Source organism: Humulus lupulus, chromosome X (assembly GCF_963169125.1).
Source record: "Humulus lupulus chromosome X, drHumLupu1.1, whole genome shotgun sequence".
NCBI classification, from domain to species: domain Eukaryota; kingdom Viridiplantae; phylum Streptophyta; class Magnoliopsida; order Rosales; family Cannabaceae; genus Humulus; species Humulus lupulus.
The window spans coordinates 55645477-55668863 of record NC_084802.1 but is presented as its reverse complement, the minus strand read 5'-3'; the positions used below and the strand labels follow the sequence as shown (position 1 = coordinate 55668863).

At 40.4% G+C, this 23387-nt stretch overlaps 1 pseudogene; it reads left to right on the top strand.

Annotated features, from left to right (window-relative positions):
- The first annotated feature begins 2749 nt into the window (after positions 1-2749).
- Positions 2750-18111, top strand: LOC133805843 (subtilisin-like protease SBT2.2; annotated as a pseudogene).
- The last annotated feature ends 5276 nt before the right edge of the window (positions 18112-23387 follow it).

Sequence of the window (23387 nt, the reverse complement as noted above, 5' to 3'; positions counted from 1 at the left end):
AGTCTTTCCAGCGTGCTTTATCCTCACTCACACGCTTCCTGGGAAAACTTCCCAGGAGGTCACCTATCTTGAGATTACTCCAGGCCAAGCACGCTTAATCAGTTGTGCGGAATTGATATTCCAGGCGGTTCAAATAAATTTTGAGGACGAAATTTCTGTAAGGAGGGGATAGTTGTAATGCCCCAAATTTCCTAATAAGGTTTAGGACCTTGATTAGGAGGCCGGGAGGGCCATAATTTCTTTATTATGTTATTAAATGATAATATGCATGTTTAGGTGTATTAAATATGCATGTGAACCAACCCCAAGGGGTGGCTCAGTTGGTTAGGGCAAACTTGAGGAGATAATCCCTCACAGGTTCGATTCCCCACTAAGTCATTAAACCTCAGAGGGCCACTGGGGCGATCTCCGGCTGAAGCGATGGTCAGGGCGGTCCAAGGAGGGTCATCCACTAATGGATGGACCTCTGGGCATGCTGATATCGCTCAAGTGGTAATTACCACTTGGTACCAGGGCCTCCAGGGATTAGTGGGGGTGGGGCCCCTGATACCCTGGGTTAGCAAAAAAAAAATATGCATGTGAACCCATTTCTGAGTAATTGGATGATTTTCATATTTTGGCCATTTCAGGCATATTTGGCATATATGTGATATATGTGTGGTGCTTTAATATTATTTGGTTATGCTAGGGTTAATCAGCACAAGACGATCCTAGGAGGTAAGCTAGTGGGAAAGTCACAACGAGATTTATTCTTGACTCGGAGTGAGTCAAGGGGTATTTAGAGCATTACCGGGTTATTGGGTAATGGGAATAAATATTTGGTGATAAATTGGGAGATAGTAAGATCAGGGGCAAATTCAGGAGGTTTTGACTATTTTTCCCTCGGGAGTGTTTTCGGGACCCCGAGTGTTAGGATATGGTTGAGGCTACTTAAGCTTGAAGTAACCTTTTAAAGAAATAAAAAGAATGTTCTGCACGTTCGCTCTCCCTCTAAGTTCCACTTTCGTCTCCCAATCGCATTTTCGAAGGTAACTTGAGTTCTAGGACTCATATTCAAGCGAGGATCGAGGTATAGCGATCCTAGGGAAGATTAGAAGCTTATTAATCGGAGGATTTAGTTGGGAAACAACTCAATCGAAGGTAATTCAAGTTTTAAGTTCTAAGTTCTTAAAGTTTTTAAGCTTGAATTGGATTTTGTGTTTTGATGTGTTTTTGGGTGATTTAAGACTTGAGTTTTGTTGGTTTTGGATCATGGGGATGTTTGGGAACTTTGATTTTTTAGTTTGGAGATGTTTGGATATGTTTATGAAAGGATTTTAGATGAAGAAATGGAGGATTTTTTGCTGGGTTCGAGGTTGAGCTGTGGCTCTGTTCTTAGGCGTTGCGGCTCAAGCTTGAAGAAGCTGGTGGTTTGGTGATGATGGGCTATTTGAGCTGCGGCTCTATTGGGTAGAGCTGAGGCTCTAATTGCTTTCAGAGAGGATTTTTGGGCCTGACTTGAGTGGGGCTGCGGCTCTAATGGTTGGGGCCGCGACTCAAATGAGGAAAAGTGACCAAAGTGGGTTTTTAGTCATGGGAACTCAAACCTTAGGCCTCGGGATCATTCCTACTACCCATATTGGTGGGGTTTGATATCTCGGAGGTTAGGTCTTGGTTCCGGGATTGGTTTTAGAACTTGAACTCATTGAATCACCATATATGGTTGTGACTAGATTATCACTAGAGGCTTGGAGAAGGATCGTGCTTGTGGCTTGTTTATCGGTAACATGTGCTTTGACCAAAGGTAAGAAAACTACACCCCATATTTGACATGCATGGTTATTCTTGATGTATGTTGGATGTTTAAATGTAAACATTGATAGCATATTGAATGCTTAGCAATCTTGCTCATTTGCATATGGTTATTATTGAGGCATGCTGACTGATTAAGTGTGATGCATGTGATGCACGAGAAACATGTGATTAGGGCATGCCATGAATATTGACTGTGAGATTAGTCAGAGCTTGAGCCTCTGTGTCTGTGTCTGTGCATGATCATAATTGTGCTAGCAACTGTTAAGTAAGCATGCTAAATGCCCTTCGTTTGAATATTTGACATATCACTACACCAAATACCTCTTTCTATAATACATAATTATAAGCTAATTGGAAAAGTATTATAATAGGTAACCTAATAGTTAGAAATCGGTAAAGTTAAAATGGAGGGAAATAAAAAAAAATGGTTGGGTAAAGTTAAAATGGAGGGAAACCACTCGGTTTCTACCTAGCCCTATTCTCTCAAAACCCAATCCCTAATGACGCATCTACCTCTTTCTCTCACACTTGGTTTCTCAGTTCCCTCTCCATCGATCTTTCTGTCTCTCTCTCTCTCTCCTAGAGTCTTTCTACCCTCTCTCCGTCGCGCGAGATGCTGGAGCACACCACGCCAGAGGAGCACTCTCTCCATTCCGTTCAGTCGTTGGAGTACACTGGGACAAGTCACGTCGGTACAAGTCACGGTGCTCTATCTCCCTCATGCGAGTCATGGTGGTATCTTCCCAGCTGAAGAAAGAACAACTTTGTGAGGTATTTGTGTTTTTCTTATTTACTATTTTTATCATTTAATTTTCTTGTATCTTTTTTCTTTTTATTTACTAATTTGTTTTAGCAAGGATATATGATGGAATTTGGATTGGAAAATCTTCAAGGATTATAACGAGGCGACCTTTGGTCTTGTAGCTTGACAAGACAAATGAGAGAGCTCAGAAATATGCCGAGTTTCTTCACCTTCGCAAGAGGAGATTCACAGATTTTGGTATGTGGTGTATAACTTAAAACATATTGGTCATATAAGAATGTTTGATTTGTCTGCATCATGTGTTAAAAAAGGCAGATAAGCTTTCAAGGAGAAGAGAAGTGGCTAATGTGGTTATGGATTTCTCCGTTAGAACAGCAACTACCCATACTCCTCAGTTTTTGGGTTTGCCACAAGGGGCTTGGGCCCAACAAGGTGGATATGAATTCGCCAGAGAAGGAATTGTAATTGGGTTTATTGATACTGGCATTGATCCAAATCACCCAAGTTTTGCAGATGACACCATTGATGGTCAATATCCAATTCCTCACCATTTTTCAGGCATTTGTAAAGTTACTCCAGATTTTCCATCAGGTTCATGCAATAGGAAGCTTGTTGGGGTTCATCATTTTGTAGCATCAGCTATAACCAGAGGAATCTTCAATGCATCTCAGGACTATGCTTCACCATTTGATGGCGATGGCCATGGAACGTGAGTTTATGTGGCTTTTCTTAATATATAGTACTTAACTTTTCTGCCTTTGACCCTATTTTGTCTCTGCTTCATAATTGTAGCATTACTGCCTCTTCTTTTTCCTATCATGAGTTTTGAATCTAGGTTGCAGTCAAAATTTGTGAAATTTAACGTGTACATTTATCAATTTTCTAGAGAAAGAAAAAGAAAACATTGCTGTTCGGTTGAATTGATATCTGTATTATAGGTATGTATTGTAATAAATTTTCTACGGGCCAAAGAAGCTACATAGAGGCTCTCTTAGGGGCGTCAGAAGATCTAGTTGATAAGTATAGTGTGTTAATGCTTTAGACTCGGGCAAAAGATAGTCTGTTAAGCAATAGCTAGTTATGCTGACTGTTAGTTAGTTACAGCTAATTGTCACTGATACTAGCGTTAGTTATAGAGTTTGTTAGAGTTATTTTTGTCAAGCTTAATTATTGTATATAAACTCTCTTGTTTCTGTAATTATTTATTCAATACAGAAATCACTTTTCACATTCCCAAATCTCTCAATTTGTCTATCGTTTACAGAGATGACCTTTGAATTTAGCTCATGGGGGTGCTTTTATATTTTCAAATTTTCATTGGAGCTTTGTCATATTTTTAGCTATTAAAAGAAAATTTTAAAAAGGAAAGAAAAAAAACTGCCAATGAGCTGGCTCTGTGCTTGGCCACATGTTGTTTTTATTACTTAAACGGAAACTAAATTTTTTCATTATTAGTAGTATAATTGATATTGTTATTGTTGCTATATTATTGTCTTTTTTCTGTTTCCCAAGTTGGGCATGCACCACACCAAGTCTCCATTTAGATAATACGAAAACATTTAGATATTGATACACAGTTGTTTGGTCATTCATATTTCTTTTAGATAAAGCACAAACACTGCCAATAGATTCATTTGAATGTAAAGTATAATTATATAAATCTTGAAATGACATACTCGAAGAGAAAGGTAAATATATGTAATGACCCAAATTCGCTAATAAGGCTTAAGGGCCTTGATTAGCATGCCAGGAGGGCATGATGGGATTTATGTTTAATTTCAATGAGTATAATGCATGATTATGATTTAAAGCATGTTATATGACTATTTGACTATTTGAGATGCATGACTATGTGTATTAGTATGCATGTAGGCCCTGATTGTGTTAGAAGGGCATAATTGTAATTTTGGCCATTTTGGACATAACTATATTGTTATGTGATGATTGTTGAGACCACAGTGGTAAGTGGATGTATCTGTGATTTGTGACTCGAGACGATCCCAGAGAGCAAATTAGCGGAAAGTCATGGCGGGAATTTATACCTGGCCCGGGGCGAGCCTGGGGGTATAAACAGGAATTTAGAGAATATACTGAGGTTAATTTTGATAATGAGGAATACATATTTGGTGATTTATCAGGTATTGGGAAGCAAGCGGGAAAATATTAGAGACACTTGAGGATTAGCGGGAATTGAGTAAAATGACTAAAATGGCCCTACGTGGACAAAAGGGTTTAGAATCAATAGGAAGGGCATTTTGGTCAATTGGCTTCTTAGAGATTAGTATATTGGGGCTTTTTATACTTAGTGGGATTTATAGAGAGAGTGATATGGCTGTGGAAAAGAAAGAAAAAGGAAGGAAAAGAAAAGAGAGAAAAACAGAGGGTTTTCCAAAAGGGGCGGTTTGTGCATTCTTGCACCATTTCTCTCCATTTTTCTTGGAGCAAAGCTCAGTGGGGAGCTAGGATAGGCTGGGCATCAAGGATCTTAAGGTTATACTTGAAGATTTGGCAAGGACTAGCAAGAACACATCAACTTTTGAGGTAAGTTTTTAGAAATTTCAGTTTTAAGGGTTTGGCTGGTTTGAGCTGTGTTTTGAGCTGAGTTGATGGGAACTTTAGGGAATTTCTGGGCAAGCTTTGAGGAAGAGCAAGCTAAGGAGGTCTAGGAAATGAATCAAGGTCGAAATTGCATCAACGGTATGAATTCTAAGCCTTTAACTTGATGTTTGACTAAATTTCTGGGTTTAGGGTTCATCTATGGTGAATCTTGAGATTTGGGATCCAAGAGCTTGGGTTTTGAGATTTGGGGATGCTTTGGATGAGTGGAGAGTGTTTATAAGCTTGATTTTGAGTTTGGTAAGGATTTGGGGAAGTTTGGGATGAGATCGGCTCAAAGAAATCGCAGAAAAAGAAAACTGGTGTTGCCTGCCTGCAACTAGCGCTACAGCGCTAGTCTTTGGGCGCTGTAGCGCTAGGCCCTGTTTCTGGGGTGGTGCTGATTCTGCTTGTAGCGCTATAGCGCTCTCTTTTGAGCGCTGTAGCACTACCCTGTGCCCAGAAAGGGGTTTTTGGGCTATTTGTGAGGGATTTTGACCTAGGGTTCGGGGTTCGACTCCACCACCTTGTTTTGTGGATCTAGGACTTCCCGGGGGGCTCGGGATTAGTCCCGAGGCGAGGTTTTGGACTCGAGGTTTGGTGTTGACTTTGACCTATGTTTGTGCTTAGGTGTGCGCTAAGGCTCGAGTGGGATCGTGCTCAAGGAGTCAAGTGTTGAAAGCTATCAAATTGACAAGTGTTGACGGTGAAATCTCGTCAACGATTAAAGGTTAGAAAACTAAGATTTTTATAGTAAGGGTAGCTTAGAATCAAGAGGAAAGAACTTCAATCAATAGAAAAAAAACAGAGCAACAATGGAACAAAGATCATGTATTTCTAAAATGTCCCCTCATACACTCAGTTTTTCAACCCCTTAACCTGAGGGGTTGGGGCCTATTTATAGGGGGGCTCTATTGGCCCTGGATACAGACAAGTCCCAGACGACAGGGTCGTACACAGGTACTCTGATAGTGTAGTGGCTCAGGGCGTAGTGGTGTATACCCTGATGATGCCAGAGTCGTGGCCTAGGACATAGTACTGTCGGCTCTGGCGTATGGTTGGGGGTGGCCAAGTGGTACCACTACTCTTCGTACAGATCCGTACCGCCACTACTCCTCAGATGCAGGTAACGGGGTCGTACCTTTGTTCTCTCCACAACCGTACGCCCCGTGTCAGTACGCGTGTCTTGTACCCGGTTGTCCTCATCAATACACGTTTGGTACCCAATGCTGGCTTGGCATTCCCACTAAGTGTCTCTAAGTACCCCTCATGCTAATGCCAAGGAGGCTTCATCCTGTATGCGTCATGTGTGGCCGATACGCTAGGAGCCGAGGCTGGTCTACGCAGGTCATGTGAAATCGAGGCTGAAGACACGGGCGGCGCAACAGGGAAGCACCCTCGCATAGCGAGGCTGTCCCTCTTCCCCCCGGGTGCAGGCGTGGCGAGGCTTAGAGCACGGACGCCACAACAAGGCCTCACCCTCGCATAGCGAGGGTGTCTCGCGTAGCGGGGTTGGCCTTCTTCTCCCGAGTGCAGGCGTGGCGAAGCTCGGGGCACGGACGCCACAACAAGGCCTCCATCCTCGCATAGCGAGGCTGGCTTTCTTCTCCTAAGTGCAGGCGAGGCTCGATGCCTGATGGAACGGGGCGCACGAAGATGGCCAACCCGGGACCCTCGCATAGCGAGGGTGACGTTCAAATTGGCAAGCGGCCGAGGGCCCTCGCATAATGAGGGTGGCCCTCTTAGCTCAATTCTCTCACCATCATGTGACGTCCTCATCCCAATGTGCGGACAATGAGTAGCTTTTAGGATGTCTCGTAGTATAGAGCTTCACTTGTGAATAGGATTCATAAGGGAGGAATTTCCACATTTACACTTCCCCCCGAGTCTATAAGTACACTTTTAAGTGTGTTTGTAGACTCTTTCTATTTCTCTTGCCTGACATGTACGGCCAACCTTGGGGGACTTAGCCTTGGAAAGTTTCACAACGTCGCTCGAAGAAATACGAAGTGAGGCTTGGAGTTGTGTTTCTTTATAGTATCCAAAGAAACACAACAGCCACATAACACTTGGGGGATCCATGAAAATTCCTAAGATTGCATAAGGACCAATCATCCTCAATCGCAGATCCCAAGGTTACCCATACTCTTGATCTCCTCCATTCATAGGGAGATAGATCCAATGGCTAGGGAGCATTGACTTTCCCTATGAATACCCCCAAGGCTTGAAGCCACTTCTTCTCTTTTTCTCCTCTTTTCTTTTTTTTTTATCAAACTTAAGGGGCTCTGGTAAGTCCCTCTTATTACTGCTATTCGTGGATTACATATTTTTCTCTGATCTGATGGCGATAATCTTTCTGGTGCACCTTGATTATACTTGTAAGGACACGTTAACCCGTTGGGCTGTTGAGGTCCTTTTATATTCTTTGCGCGTGCTTTTTATTATTTTTTTTGCGAGAAGCGTCCCTCTCCTCATTAGGCATAGTACTATTTTAGCAAGCGTCTTGTTTGAGACCCTTTTTGCAAGCGTTTTCTTTGAGAACCTTTTTACAAGCGTCTACTTTGAGACCCTTTTTTGCGAGAGTCTATGTTGAGACCCTTTTTGCAAGCGTCTACTTTGAGACCCTTTTTGCGAACGTCTACGTTGAGACCCTTTTTGCGAGCGTTTACTTTGAGACCCTTTTTGCAAGCGTCTACTTTGAGACCCTTTTTGCGAATGTCTACGTTGAGACCCTTTTTGCGAGCGTCTACTTTGAGACCCTTTTTGCAATTTTTGAGGTGATCTCCCCTCATGTCGGGACTTATATGTCTAGATGGTCCTCGTCCAATTTTAAACTTCGCCAGCGACCCTTCTAGCATGACGTCCCCTTCTATATTGACTCTTCAGACGTATTAGCAGTAGGGTGACTGGAGGAAGTTTCGCTTTCTTCAACATGCGAGTCGTTATGGCCCTCTTCCACACGTATGCACTTGTGTGCTCTATTCGACCCCTCATTGGCTGGGGACTTTACATGGGACTCGTTGTTTCCTGCCTTTAAGTTTGCATGGCCATCCTCCACGCGAATATACTTTTGCGCCCTCTCGTAGAAGTCATCTAGGTCAGTGACTTCCCTCTTAAGCATGTTATCCCACAATTTGCTTCCCGGACGCACTCCGGCTGTGATGGCCATTTTTAATTCCCTGCGGGTCAAGCTCCCCACTTTGTCTGCCTCCATGTTAAACCTGTGGATGTAACCCTTCAGACTTTCATTTTCTCCTTGTTTTACATTGGCGAGGCTGGTGCCTGCATTGTAGAATCACGCACGGCGTGATGCTGTCGGAGAAACTCATCCGAAAGTTGCTGCCAAGACCTGATGGATCCTGGGAGAAGTCTTTTGAACCATTTGTACGCAAGTCCTTTCAATGTGACCACGAAACAGTGGCATCTATCCCCGCTGCTGATCCCTCTTAACTTCATCAAGTCATTGAATGCGTCCAGATGGTACTTGGGGTCTCTGCTCCCCTCATAAGGGGTCATATGCAGCTCCTTGAAGTTGGCTGGGAGTCGAATGGCTTGAATCTCTTTAGTGAAGGGCGATTCATGATCGAACTCATCCTCGATGGTTTTTCCTCCGGGTGCGATGACAATCTTGCTTCGCAGGCTCCTCGTCTCTGTATCGAGGCCTTGCCTCCTCTCCTTCAGGGAGTCTCTCAACATGGAGGGGTTGACATCTTCCTTTCCTTTGTCGTCTCGGGGGATAGTAGGAGGTGTAGTTCTCTTGTCTGCCCCTCCCTTGTTGAGCTCTTCTCGTAGACCTGAGGGCGTCCTCTTTGAGGTGACCTCGATGTCGTTGTGAGAGCCAACATTGTTCCCTTGCCTTGGCCCCTGAGGTGGCCTCGATGGTCCGGGATGCTCATGTGGCTTCTCCCTGGGGTGTTATTGGTGGAGTGTCTGGTCCTCCCGTCGTTTACCGGGACAGTGGTTTCCTGACCCTTGTCTTTCCTCTTGGGCAGGGTCATGTTCGACTTACCTTGCAACAGGCCATTCAGCACCTCCTACATGTTCTCCACGGTGGTCTCCAGTCTTTGGTTTTTACGATGCAGCTCACGAATCTCCTCTTCATAGAAACGAGATTTAGAACTCGAGCTCACGGAATGGACCCGGATCCTGCCGGCCGGAGTTCAGTACCTGCGGTGGTTTGGGAGGAGGGAACTCGTTGGCATTCCCTGGTGGTGCGGTAATTGTCCTTGGAGGATTATCACCGGACGAGATGGCCGGTGACGAGGCCTCCCTGTCATTCTCGTGAACCTCAGGGTCCCTTGGGGGCTCCACGTCTCGGGGTGGAGATAGATCCTTCATGGAGGCCTTCAGCTGGACTCTGTTTAGGTGGACCTCCACCTCTCGTGGCTCCCTGAGTCGCTTCGAACGTCTTGGCATTTCTTCTTGCCTGAAGTAATGGTAGAACAGTAGCTTGGTGCTTACGTTCCCACAGACGGCGCCAAAATGTTGACGATGAAATCTCGTCAACGATTAAAGGTTAGAAAACTAAGATTTTTATAGTAAGGGTAGCTTAGAATCAAGAGGAAAGAACTTCAATCAATAGAAAAAAAACATAGCAACAATGGAACAAAGATCATGTATTTCTAAAATGTCCCCTCATACACTCAGTTTTTCAACCCCTTAACCTGAGGGGTTGGGGCCTATTTATAGGGGGGCTCTATTGGCCCTGGATACAGACAAGTCCCAGACGACAGGGTCGTACACAGGTACTCTGATAGTGTAGTGGCTCAGGGCGTAGTGGTGTATACCCTGATGATGCCAGAGTCGTGGCCTAGGACATAGTACTGTCGGCTCTGGCGTATGGTTGGGGGTGGCCAAGTGGTACCACTACTCTTCGTACAGGTCCGTACCGCCACTACTCCTCAGATGCAGGTCACGGGGCCGTACCTTTGTTCTCTCCACAACCGTACGCCCCGTGTCAGTACGCGTGTCTTGTACCCGGTTGTCCTCATCAATACACGTTTGGTACCCAATGCTTGCTTGGCATTCCCACTAAGTGTCTCTAAGTACCCCTCATGCTAATGCCAAGGAGGCTTCATCCTGTATGCGTCATGTGTGGCCGATACGCTAGGAGCCGAGGCTGGTCTACGCAGGTCACGTGAAATCGAGGCTGAAGACACGGGCGGCGCAACAGGGCAGGACCCTCGCATAGCGAGGCTGCCCCTCTTCCCCCCGGGTGCAGGCGTGGCGAGGCTTAGAGCACGGACGCCACAACAAGGCCTCACCGTTGCATAGCGAGGGTGTCTCGCGTAGCGGGGTTGACCTTCTTCTCCCGAGTGCAGGCGTGGCGAGGCTCGGGGCACGGACGCCACAACAAGGCCTTCATCCTCGCATAGCGAGGGTATCTCGCATAGTGAGGCTGGCTTTCTTCTCCTAAGTGCAGGCGAGGCTCGATGCTTGATGGAACGGGGCGCACGCAGATGGCCAACCCGGGACCCTCGCATAGCGAGGGTGACGTTCAGATTGGCAAGCGGCCGAGGGCCCTCACATAACGAGGGTGGCCCTCTTAGCTCAATTCCCTCACCATCATGTGACGTCCTCATCCCCTTGTGCGGACAATGAGTAGCTTTTAGGATGTCTCGTAGTATAGAGCTTCACTTGTGAATAGGATTCATAAGGGAGGAATTTCCACATTTACAACAGGTAAGAAAACTATAGCACCCATAGGACAGGGCATGGGCCCATAGTGTGATTGCAGGGCATGGCCCTATATTGCATTACATGTTAGGGTGCAGACTTGATTGTATTGATATATGTTCAAATGTTATTTGAGTTAGACTATCTGTGATTATAGTTGAATGAAACGGTGAGGAGCTGAGAACGGCAATGGAGCCGAGAACGGCGAAAGGCCGAGAACGGCAGTGGGGCCGGAAGTACCACTTAGCACGAGAAGTGCTTGTAGTCAGGGTGGGACCCCATGGATATATGAGATATCCTTACGGTAAGGACCGAGACCCCAGGCTTTGGTAAGGCTTCTGGGGCAGCATGGCCGGTCGCTTAAGTCTATTGGTTGACCCGTTTATTTGTGGACTATCTGATATGATTAACTGTATAATTTGCATATGTTATGAACTGCATGAGTTTTCTTTCTGGGCTTCGGCTCATGGGTGCTCTGTGTTGCAGGTAAGGGCAAAGATTGAGTCGACCAGCCATGAGTACGGAGAGCATGAAGCGACGCGTACATGTTCGGCCTGCCCGACTGCTTTGGTTGGGGGTTTATTTGAGAAATGGCTGTAATAATCTGTGATTTTAATAATTAATCGACTGTAAACTTATTTTAAGTTGTAAATAGTTTTCAAACCTTATTTTGGGATCCCAAAGGTTAAATACTAGAAGTTTTCAATGACACAACGCATTTTTAAAGATTACAGCCTTAACTTTTGCTTAGTCACACTTTTATTTTAAAATCCTCGGTTAGCGAGTTCTTTGCACATTGTTTCATCTTAAAAATCACTTGGTAATGGCTCTAAGGAAGTAGGGCGTTACAATATATGTATATAAAATACACAAATATTTTAGATGATTTTAGGAAAAAATCTATAGTAATTTTTCTTTCCCCTATTGCCTCTTTAACTCTTCAAGAGTCAGCTGATTGATCTTGATATAATGTACAGGCACACGACTTCTGTTGCTGCAGGAAACCATAGGTTCCAGTTGTGGTATCAGGGCATTGCTTTGGAAATGCAAGTGGGATGGCTCCTCGTTCACAGTAATTATCTAGATCTTTTTAGATATTCTAATGCATTCTGTATTTTTCTTTAAATATTTCGGGCAAGATATTCTGTATTAACTAATGTGTGTCTTTCTCAGTGTTGTCGTTTACAAGGCATTGTACAAGAGCTTCGGAGGCTTTGCTGCAGATGTTGTTGCTGCAATAGACCAAGTATATAAAATTGCTTTTTTATTATTTATTTTATCTGCAACATTTACAGAACTAATTGTGTGACATGTGCTAGACAATAGGACAGTTTATATGATATAATTTGTCTTTTTTTTTTTTTTTTGGTTTGTTTGTTTTAATTGTGGATCTTTAGCTCAGATGGTTGAAGTTACGCCCATACCTTATTTTAAACTTTATTAAGTTTATTCTCAGGCTGCTCAGGATGGGGTAGACATAATAAGCTTATCAATCACTCCAAACAGGCGTCCTCCTGGTATTGCAACATTTTTTAATCCAATAGACATGGCACTCTTATCAGCTGTGAAGGCTGGCATATTCGTTGTACAAGCAGCGGGAAACACTGGACCATCCCCAAAGAGTGTGTCTTCATTTAGTCCATGGATCTTCACAGTGGGTGTTGCTTCTCGTGATAGGATCTATAGTAACTCTATAGTCCTTGTCAACAATGTTACTATTCAAGGAGTTGGTCTTGCACGTAAGTTTTCCTTTGCAAATGCTTATTTTATTTCTTTTTAATATATCATTTAGGATTGTTACTTGACAATTTAGTTTCTTGCTTCGTGTATGTACTTTATGATGTTGGTGAAAATTGGAAGTTAACATGGTTTGAGTTTAAGATATATCCTCTTAGGTTTAGTAATCACTAACTGGCTTCAAAGAAAACTATCTAGATTAGACAAGAAGGAAAGAAACAATCAATTCTATATATGGATATTACGATATAATTTTATGTGAGAATTCTAGAGTTCAGATGTATAAATAAAGGTTATGATAATAAAAAGTTATGCTTCTAAATATATCAGCAAGGGAGAACACATAAATTTGAGTATACCTAATTACAAGCTGGAGTGTAATGAGATAGAATTGAGTAAGGACTAGTTCTTCTATCTGGACAATTGCCAAAAGTTTTATAGTCATGACTACCCTTAATCATGGGAAATGAAAGTGGATTGTTTGAAAACCACATATTACTAATTTTACATATTAATTCTAGGTATTGGCGACCAATTTCAGAACTAGTTTCACGGTGGTAAATAATCCACATTAAGGGCATAATAAATTCTTTGAGCAGGTTTACCTAAACCTCTTTTAGAAAGTTGAAATATAAATAACCATAGCACATGATGAATGATTCATGTTATTAAAATCAACTTTCATTTTCTTCTTTTCAAGGCATATACTTGTAATGCTCCTTTTAAAGGATAGCAAATGACTGTTTGTATAACTAGGCCTAATGATGCATGTTATTGCGACTTGCATGTAGCCAACTGTTTCATCAACTACACTTGCTAGTAATCTAATGTTATCTGTTTTTATTCAGCTGGAACTGAGAATGATACAATGTACACACTAGTTTTGGCTGCTCATGTGTTAAACAATGACACAACAGTTTCCAATGATATGTATGTGGGTGAATGCCAATACTCAAGTTACTTCAATAGTGATCTTGTCCAAGGAAATCTTTTAATTTGTATCTATTCAATTTGATTTGTGCTTGGAATTTCCACAATCAAATAAGCTCTTGAAACAGCCAAAAACTTAAGTGCATTGGGTGTTGTGTTCTATATGGATCCTTTTGTAATTGGTTTCAGCTTAATCCAGTTCCAATGAATATGCCTGGTATCATAATCCCATCCCTAGAAGATTCCAAGGTACAGGACTCCCTTTAGGTTGATGTAATTTGTAGAATCTCTCTCACAACTAATTCTTTGTGGTTTTTCTGGTAGATTTTACTTCAATTCTACAATTCCTCTTTGGAGAAATAGGGTAACAAAGTTGTCAAATTTAAGGCTACTGCAAAACTTTGTGGTGGACTAAAGGCAAATTATATTAATTCTACTCCAAAGATAATGTTTTACTTTGTTTTATTTCATGATTTTCACAGCAGATATACTTTGAATCCAAAGCATAAAAAATAGAGTAAAATAAAGTAGCATTCAAGTATAGCAAAGAAAACTTGTAATAATTTTCTTTGTCTTATTTCATGATTTTCACAGCAGATATACTTTGAATCCAAAGCATAAAAAACAGAGTAAAATAAAGTAGCATTCAAGTATAGCAAAGAAAATGTATTTTGTTGTTTTGTATATCGATGTGTTTTTGTAGTTCTTGTATTGCTGCTAATTGGGATTTGTATACTACATCTATGGTTTTTATTGTACTATTGTCTACTGCCATGTTTGAATTTGATCTAATTTTTGTGTTTATATGTGTAATGTAAGTACACTAACATGTGAGTACCAAAATGTTTAAGTAAGATTTTTTGGTTTTGTTGATGTATAAATGACATTGCTAAAGAGGATGGATCGATGAGGTCTGTTATACTATTGATCTGAAGAATGCGAAGGTCTTCAAAGGTTAGTTCTTTTTTCTTCTTTTTTAACTAATTTGTTTTTTTGGATTTGGGAATAAGTTATATCAGAATGTATAATTGCTTGGTTTCATATTTTCTAAGAAAATCCTTTTAATTGTTTAATTTCTCTTGTGTTGAGGATGTTTTGCTTTTGTTTCACTATTTGGCCACACAACATATGATATATATATGTGAATGCCAAAAATTGACCAGAGCCATAGTCAACTCTCAAGAGAAAAAGTGAGGGTTACCCTCATTAGCCTCGGGCAAACCAAGCAACCTGAAGTCTTGCCCCACACGAGACCCATGTCTCAAAGGAGGCCTTAACGAAGGTTCCAATAAAGACCCAAGTGCCTCGCTATGCGAGGCTGCCCACCATGCGCGCACGTCTGCCAAGGACCCAAGTGCCTCGCTATGCGAGGCTGCCCATCGTGTGTGCACGCCTGTCGAGACCCCTAGGGCCTCGCTATGCGAGGCTGCCCATCATGTGCGCGCGCCTGCCGAGACTTCTAGTGCCTCGCTATGTGAGGCTGCCCACCGTGCGTATGCAACCGTCCCGTGTCAGCACCCGCCTAGGCACCAAGGGTCTCGCCTGGTGAGACCCATCCCCGACCCTCGTGAGTGCCCAAGACACACATGGGTACTCGCCTAGACACATATAGATTAGACATGCTTATTTATGCATTTTATTGTTCAAGAAACACTTTGTCTGTTTTGATTTCACTATCAATGGAGCAGTGATTTACACTATATTGATACACCTGATTATAGGTATAATTATGAATACCACAGTAAGTAGCTAGCCTTCTGATTGTTGAACCATGCTAATTTTTGAACAATTCAAATTGCATTTGTGGTTCTCTTAGTATGGTGCACACATGTTTGGTTGCTACTAGTAGAGACTTTACTATATGATATGTTTGTTTGGATGGTGAATTTATGCAAAGGCTGCATCCTGCATGAATGATGATTCACATATAGGTTTGTGAGACTTGAAAGGGTACAATTCTTGCCACAACTAGAAGCATTGATTAATAATTTTTCAATCTTTTCTTCTGTTCAGGTGTTGTGGATCATTGAACTAAATGACGGCCTTTGATTCTCTAGTAGGTGTTTTAGATAAATGTTGCTCAAAAGGACTGGTATATTTGTTTTTTGGTCATTCTAAATCTATGTTATCTTTCCATTTTTCTTGCAGGTTACTTTCCCGATCGCCCTGTCTCCTGACATTGTGTTGGCAGTCCACTTGTAAGAGGTACGACAACAGCTTTCATAATGTTGTGCTGCATTTCATTTCATTTTCTAGCATTGAGTGTTGGTGATTGCAGATTTTTTACTTTTTAAAGCCCCACAAGTACCAAGGACTAAGGGCTTATTGAAAGCAACAGACTTGGCACGGATGGGCTTCAACAGAGGTGATGGGATTCACTGCAATAGAAAAGTTCATAAGTTGTTCTATTGGGTTAGATGGGGCTGTGGGATTTAATGGTTTTTTTCTGTGTCTAATCATTATTTTGTTAAATGGATTCTGTTTTTTCTTCTTCTGTATTTTAATGTTATTTTGGCCTCTACCCAGATAAAAAATGACAATGATGAGATACGGGGGCCACATGCTTCTCTGATTTCTTTGAGTTTCAATACATGGTATGTGTTTGAACTTTGAGGTCCTCATTTTTTGAGATGACAATAGCTGTCAAAAACTGAGTTTGCTTTATTTTTAATTGAAATGAAATCAATTTTTGGTTTTCACTTTGGCTTATATAAAATTATATGTATGAATATTTATATACATATATTATATATGTATCCAATAATGATTTTTCTATGGTTACTTGCGAAGTGGGAAAGGAGTAAAACTAAATTGAAAGAAGAAGACATTTTTGGTGGTTATATGAACTAGTAAAGTAATTTGTCTCCCTATTTTAGTATATATATATTTGAAGATTTTTATTTTTTTACTAATGGGTTTTTAGTACATATCACGTATTACATTTCTATTTTTATTTCTTGCTTTATTTTTCTCCTCTTCTTCATTTTCTGCTTTTTTGCTATGTTCGAACATATCTCTAGTATTTTTTTCTCAGAATATATTCAGACATGGTGAATGCAATTAAATTTGTGTTAATTGGTAGAAAGTTGAGTTCTATATTTTAAGCAGGAAATATGACTATATCAATGAAGAAGAATAATTTCATATTGGTTATTAAGTTTAATTTATTTTTGAATACTTACATATGTATTATGACTTTTAGATATATGTGGATTATATTATAAGTAAGCTATCATTTGTGTGAGTATTTTTATTTGAAATAAGTAATCAAAGTTTGTAGTTTGGTAATAGGTGTAAGGAAACATGGTAGTTCATTATAAGTTCTGCATTATTATACAACACATTACACTTTTTTTGTACACTTGATACCTTCTTAGTTGTAACATTATCTCAAGATAAAAGCTTGAAGGAATTATTGGATGAAAGATGTTCACCTTGTATAGGAACATCATATCCTTATTTATATGGACTCTTCATGCTTTTAAAGTGCTTTCTTTCTGTATAAATTGGCTGCGTTTTATTTTCCTGTTACTAGCACAAGCTCTCTGTTTTGTATGCTTGATTCTTGATTACTGGTTTGAGTTTAAATGGGTATTTGCTTCAGGTGTATGAGAAGCTTCTTGGGAGCCAATGCTTTAAATGCTTGTGGTGATTTCATGAAATGCAGAGAATGAAATTCTTGAATATATTATATGGACTACTGAAAATTTGTTGCTGGTTCACTTCATCTGTCTTTGTGTTGCCTTGAAGTTTCTTTAAAGGATCTTGATATTATATTATTTTCTTGTAGAACCATGTATATTGTGGTGTTCTTTTGACTACTGTTTCTATCATTCATTAAAGTTTGTGATTTGTTTCTATTTTTGGCATTATTTCTTATTTGTGTTTGTTCTTTTTTCTGGTTCGTTTTGTTGGTTGGCAGGATATTAAAGGGTTCAATCACTTTCAATATCATCCTCTATGTAACAGAAGGGTCAGACTAATTCTTCTTGTTTTTCTTATTATTGTAAAACACTTGCACTATTCTTTTTACCTTGCCTTTCGTTATTGTAAAACACTTGCACTATTCTTCAGGCAGGTTTCTTCTCATTTTTCCTTAATTGATGTCCAAGAGATGGATGCAATAGTGTCAAGTTTTAATGCTTTTGAAACTAAGGAAGTAGGCCCACTAATTCTAACATGGGCAGTGTTTCTTTGTCTGATTTCATCACTTCCGGGAAAAGAAGAAAGCAATGTTCTAATGGTATGCATTTCAATTTGCCTTTTTCTTTTCCTCCCTGCACTATACTGTTACAGTATTTAATTATCGGGGAGATGTTTGGCTACATAATGATTGTCTTTCAGGGTCATTTATTGATTATTTTGATGATTTTTCATTGGTGGTTCTATTAAAGTTGACATTTTTCTTTTCCTTCGTAGTTTTTTGATTGGATTTATTGCTTTAAATTTTTCAGGAATCACTTTGCAGTCAGTTTTGGGACAGAGAAAGTTTTGTTGATGATCCTATTCGGTGTCTTCTTTATAACCTAGAAGGTGAATTTCCCTTCAGCACTGTGGAACTTATTCGCCTCTTATCATCCCTATCTGAAGGAACTTGGCCAGCAGAATGTGTGTAAGTTTCTTTATTTCTTTGCATTGGGTTGAGGATTCTACAGTAATTTTTGTACATTTGTAAACACTACACTGTACTATATCAGCGTTATTGACTGTGAATATGTATCACTGTTTTGTAATTACCTGTTAGTGCCCAAATAACTTAAGGTCTAGAGTTTAGTACCTGTTTGAGCTCCATATTCTATTACACCTCTCATTTAAATGAGATATGAGATTCGATGGATCTACCCGAGAAATAATAGTATCATTCTAAATGCTTTTGTAACTCAAATCTCCCAAACTTTTAACATGCTGTCTTAGTAATTAAGCACCTGAACCAGAGATGTCTTTAGGGTGAAATTGAGGCCCCTTTAACCTGAAAATGTTAATGTTTGTTTACTATAATATGTATCTATTCACTGTGTGATAGCAGTATTTTGAATTTTGAAGTATGTTCACTTGGTATTGCTTGCTTAGGTCTTATATTGTATACAGTTTTATTATTTGATTCATATTATTTAATTTTTTTAAGCATATACCTTACCTTTTATCTGCTATTGCAGGAGAAAAATGTCTCTTTCTCCATCAATTGGAGGAGAAAAGGATACTTAATTTTGAAGGCTTTGTGTTGGGCAGCTGTAGAATATTTTGTGCTGAAAGTAGTAACTTTTCAATATGTTGAATATTTAAGACTACTTGAATACTTAAATAACATTTTGTTGTTGATGACAGTGTTGAATGTTTTAAACTAATTTGTGGATTGTTAATACAACGTTGAATGTTTTTACTTTTTGTTATTTGAAAATCAAGTTCATTTGATAATGCTAGTATATATTAGAAAGCTAATTTTAATTATATAAAAAAAATTAAAATATAATAGAATAAATTAGTGTTATATAATGAGAATTTAAACTTATCTAAATATTAAAATAATACGAAAATTGTGTTATAATATCTATTACAATAACACTTTTTATGTAAAGAATTTTGTTATGCAAACTTCATTATACAACACAAATAATGTGTTATACTAAAGTGTAGTATAACACAAATTTATAAGTATTGAAATGTGTTATATAATCGACTATAAATAATATAATTAAACACTTATCTATTTATTAAAATAACACAGAAAGTGTGTTATCGTTGACAGTATAATAACACATCTGTATAACAATGATAAAGTGTTATGTAAAGTACCCTGACCTACGATAACATAGTCGGTCTTAACACATCAAAAAGTGTTATTGTATGTTTTGATAACATATTTTTGGTGTTATTAAAAGCATTTTTTCTTGTAGTGTATGTCATATGTTTGGTAGCAATGCTTACTCGTGCATGGTACTGACTCATTAGTCAGAATTGGCAAAGGTGTTAGTATCAACTGTAAGGTTGTGACTCATTAGTCAGGTTCGGCAGTGGTACTGGGCACTGGTCACACGGAGCTGACTCATAAGTTAGGACAGCTTTACCGTGTTCAACGCAAGCCAATAAAGATTATATCTAATCGACAATCTGCATTGGATGACTCAAAGAGCATTAATGCCAGACCGACCTCAATTTCGATGAATATTATAAGCGTTTGTGTGACTTACCTATCAGTCACTCATCTGTTAAGGCTAGTGGCTTACCTAGCAGCCACTCTTCTGTTAAAGGCTAGTGGCTTACCTAGCAGCCACTCTTCTGTTTAAGGCTAGTGGCTTACCTAGCAGCCACTCTTCTGTTTAAATTAGTGACTTGCTTGTCAGCCACCCAGTATGGTTTTCTAGAACCTCAAGTGTTGAAACACTCATCTGATTAGGATTGACTTGATAGTCATCCAATCAGAAGGGGAGGATTTCTTATCCTGGATACCCCAGCATTGTTTGAACTTATTTGCATGCTTAAATAAATTTATGTGTGCTAGGCATGCCAGATATGATTTGATATCATGATATGATTGTTCATGAGCATATGAGTTTTCTTGCAGGGCTTCGGCTCACGGGTTCTATGTGGTGCAGGTGAAGGCAAACAAAAGTCGAGCCATCCTTGAGTTGGAGAGCTTAGGTGACGACGTGTACATATGCAGCTGCTCGACTGCCACGGCCGAGGTTTGAAGGAGAGGAACTAGGGTTAAACCCTGTTTTGCCGCTTAGATCGGCTGGTTGTAAATATTTTCTTGTAATAGACCTTTAAATTATATTTTTGGGATCCCAATATATACAGTAAACGTTCTAGTGAAACGTTTTATCTTAACCAAAAATTTTAATCCCTAAATCGCTAATCATACTTAGTTACACGTTTATGGCCAAATGACTCGATTAGCGAGTTTAGTACTGTTTGCAATGTGCATCGTAACGGTCCCTGGAGTTGGGGCATTACAATTTGGTATCAGAGAAAATTGAAAACTTGAATTACCCATTTGATTGAGTTGTTCCCAACTAAATCCTTCGGCTAATAAACTTCTAATCTTCCCTAGGATCACTATGCCTTGATCCTCGCTTGAATTCGAGTCCTAGAACTCAAGTTACCTTCGAAAATGCGATCGGGAAACGAAAGTGGAACTTAGAGGGAGAGAGAACATACAGAACGTTCTTTTTATTTCTTTAAAAGGTTACTTCAAGCTTTAGTAGCCTCAACCAAATCCTAACGCTCGGGGTCCCGAAAACACCCCCACGGACAAAATAGTCAAAACCTCCATAATTTCTCCCTGATCTTACTAACTCCCAACTTATCACCAAATATTTATTCCCATTACCCAATAACCCGGTAATGCTCTAAATACCCCTTGACTCACTCCGAGTCAAGAATAAATCCCGCTGTGACTTTCTGTAATGCCCCAAATTTCCTAATAAGGTTTAGGACCTTGATTAGGAGGCCGGGAGGGCCATAATTGATTTAATATGTTATAAAATTAATATATGCATGTTAATGTGAACTATATTATTATATGATGATAAATGCATGCGTATGGGAATATTTAAAATGATAAGGACATTTTGGTAATTTGGCCTATTGGGTGCGTATTGTAATATGTGAATGAGATTTCATTATTATGGAGATATATTCGAGCTATGCGGCATGAGACGGTCATATATAATGAGTTAGCGGTTTTATCATAACGAGGTCAATTTTGGGGTAATAGAAATGTTATTTGGTGATAGATTGGGAATATTTGAGATCAGGGTGAAATTCTGGAAGTTTTGACTATAGTGTCCCCGGGGGTGTTTTCAGGACCCCGAGCACTAGGTTTTATTTGAGGTTACTTAAGCTTGAAGTAGCTTGACAGATAAGAACATACGTTAGAAACTTCTCGTTCTCTCTCAAAACAGTCCGGTTTACCGTTTGAGCCTTTTTGAGGAAATCTTGAGTTCTAGGAGTCGGAATCAAGCGAGGGTCGAGGCGTAGCGATCCAAGGAAAGATTAGAAGCTTCTTAACCGGAGGATTTGATGAGAAATAACCCAATCGAAGGTAATCTAAGTTTGAAGTTTTAAGTTTTTAAAGTTTTGAAGCTTAGAATTGGACTTTGTTAATTGTTGAGTTTTTGGTCGGTTTGAGCTTTGGATTTTGAGGGTTTTGGAGTATTGGGGAGTTTGGGAACTTTGATTTGATGATTGGGGAATGTTTGGGAATGTTTTTGGAAGATTTGGAGTGTTTAAAACGCGTTTAGGAATGGCCCAGGGTTGGGGGCCGCGGCCCTGTTCTTGTGCGCCGCGGCCCTAGTTCGATGAAGCAGGTGTCAGGAATTTGTGCTTGCTGGGTGCCGCGGCCCTTGCCTCAGAGAACCCTGGGGGCCGCGACCCAAGGTGCTAGGGCCGCAACCCTTGCCCTGTTTTCGCCCCGTTTGCTCGTTTTGACCCCGGGAACTTAGTTATGGGCCTCGGGAGTGTCCCTACTACTTGGATTAGTTTGGATTGATCTCTTGGGGGCTAGATATTGGTGTGAAACCTTTTATTATCATGTTATTGATGGTGTTTCATACTTGGTTATGATTAGGTGATCGCTAAGGGCTTAAAGGTTGATCGTTCTCAAGGATCGTTCTTATATTGTACTAGCTCGAATCTGAGGTAAGAAAACTGCACCCTGTGTATATGTGACATGCATGGCTATTATGGATGCATGTTGATTGATTATTGAGCATGACATGCATGGCTATTATGATGCATGTTGATTGGCTATTGAGTATGACATGCATGGCTATGAATGGTGCATGTTGGGTGATTAAATGTAAACATTGTTAGCATAATGAATGCTTGGCAAATCTTGTCCATTTGCATATGATTATTATTGAGGCGTGCTGGATGATTAAGTGTGATGCATGTAATGCACGAGAAACATGTGATAGGGCATGCCATGAACGATGAATATGAGATTGGTCAGAGCTTGAGTCTCTGAGTTTATGCATGATCATGACTGTGCTAGAAACTGTTTAGTAAGCATGCTGAATGCCCTATTCTTGGATAATTGGCATATGATACACATTGATAGCATTGCTTACTTGTGTATGGACTGAATACAGAATCGACAAAAGTGTTAGTATCAGCTATGAGACTGTGACTTATTTGTCAGGCTCGGCAGTGTTACTGGACACAGGTCAGGAAGCGCTGACTTACTTGTCAGAATGGCCTTAGCGTGAATCACGCAAGCCAACAGAGATTAGATCTAATCGATTACTAGCATTGAATGACTCAAGGAGCATTAATGCCTGACCGACCCTGAGGGTCGATGAATAAACAGAGCTTGAAGGCCAGTGGCTTACCTATCAGCCACTCTCTTGCTAGAAAACAGAGCCTGAAGGCCAGTGGCTTACCTATCAGCCACTCTCTTGCTAGAAAACAGAGCCTGAAGGCCAGTGGCTTACCTATCAGCCACTCTCTTGCTAGAAAACAGAGCTTGGAGGCTGGTGGCTTACTTAACAGCCACTCTCCCGCTACAAAACAGAGCTTGGAGGCTGGTGGCTTACTTAACAGCCACTCTCCCGCTAGAATCATGTGATGTGCACCCATTGGTTTGAAAGCTTTATGTTCAGTGTGGTTATAATGATAATCATTTGATAATATTTATGAAAAGCATTATGTTTTCTTGCTGGGCTTCGGCTCACAGGTGCTATGTGGTGCAGGTAAAGGCAAGAGAAAGCTAGACCATCCTTGAGTTGGAGGGCTTAGGTGATGACGTGTACATATGCAGCTGCTCGTCCGTCACAACCGAGGTTTAAAGTGGAACTAGGGTTGAACCCTGTTTTGCCGCTTAGAACGGCCTGTTGTAAATATTTTCTGTAATAAACTCTGAATTGTATTTTCGGGATCCCAATGTATATGT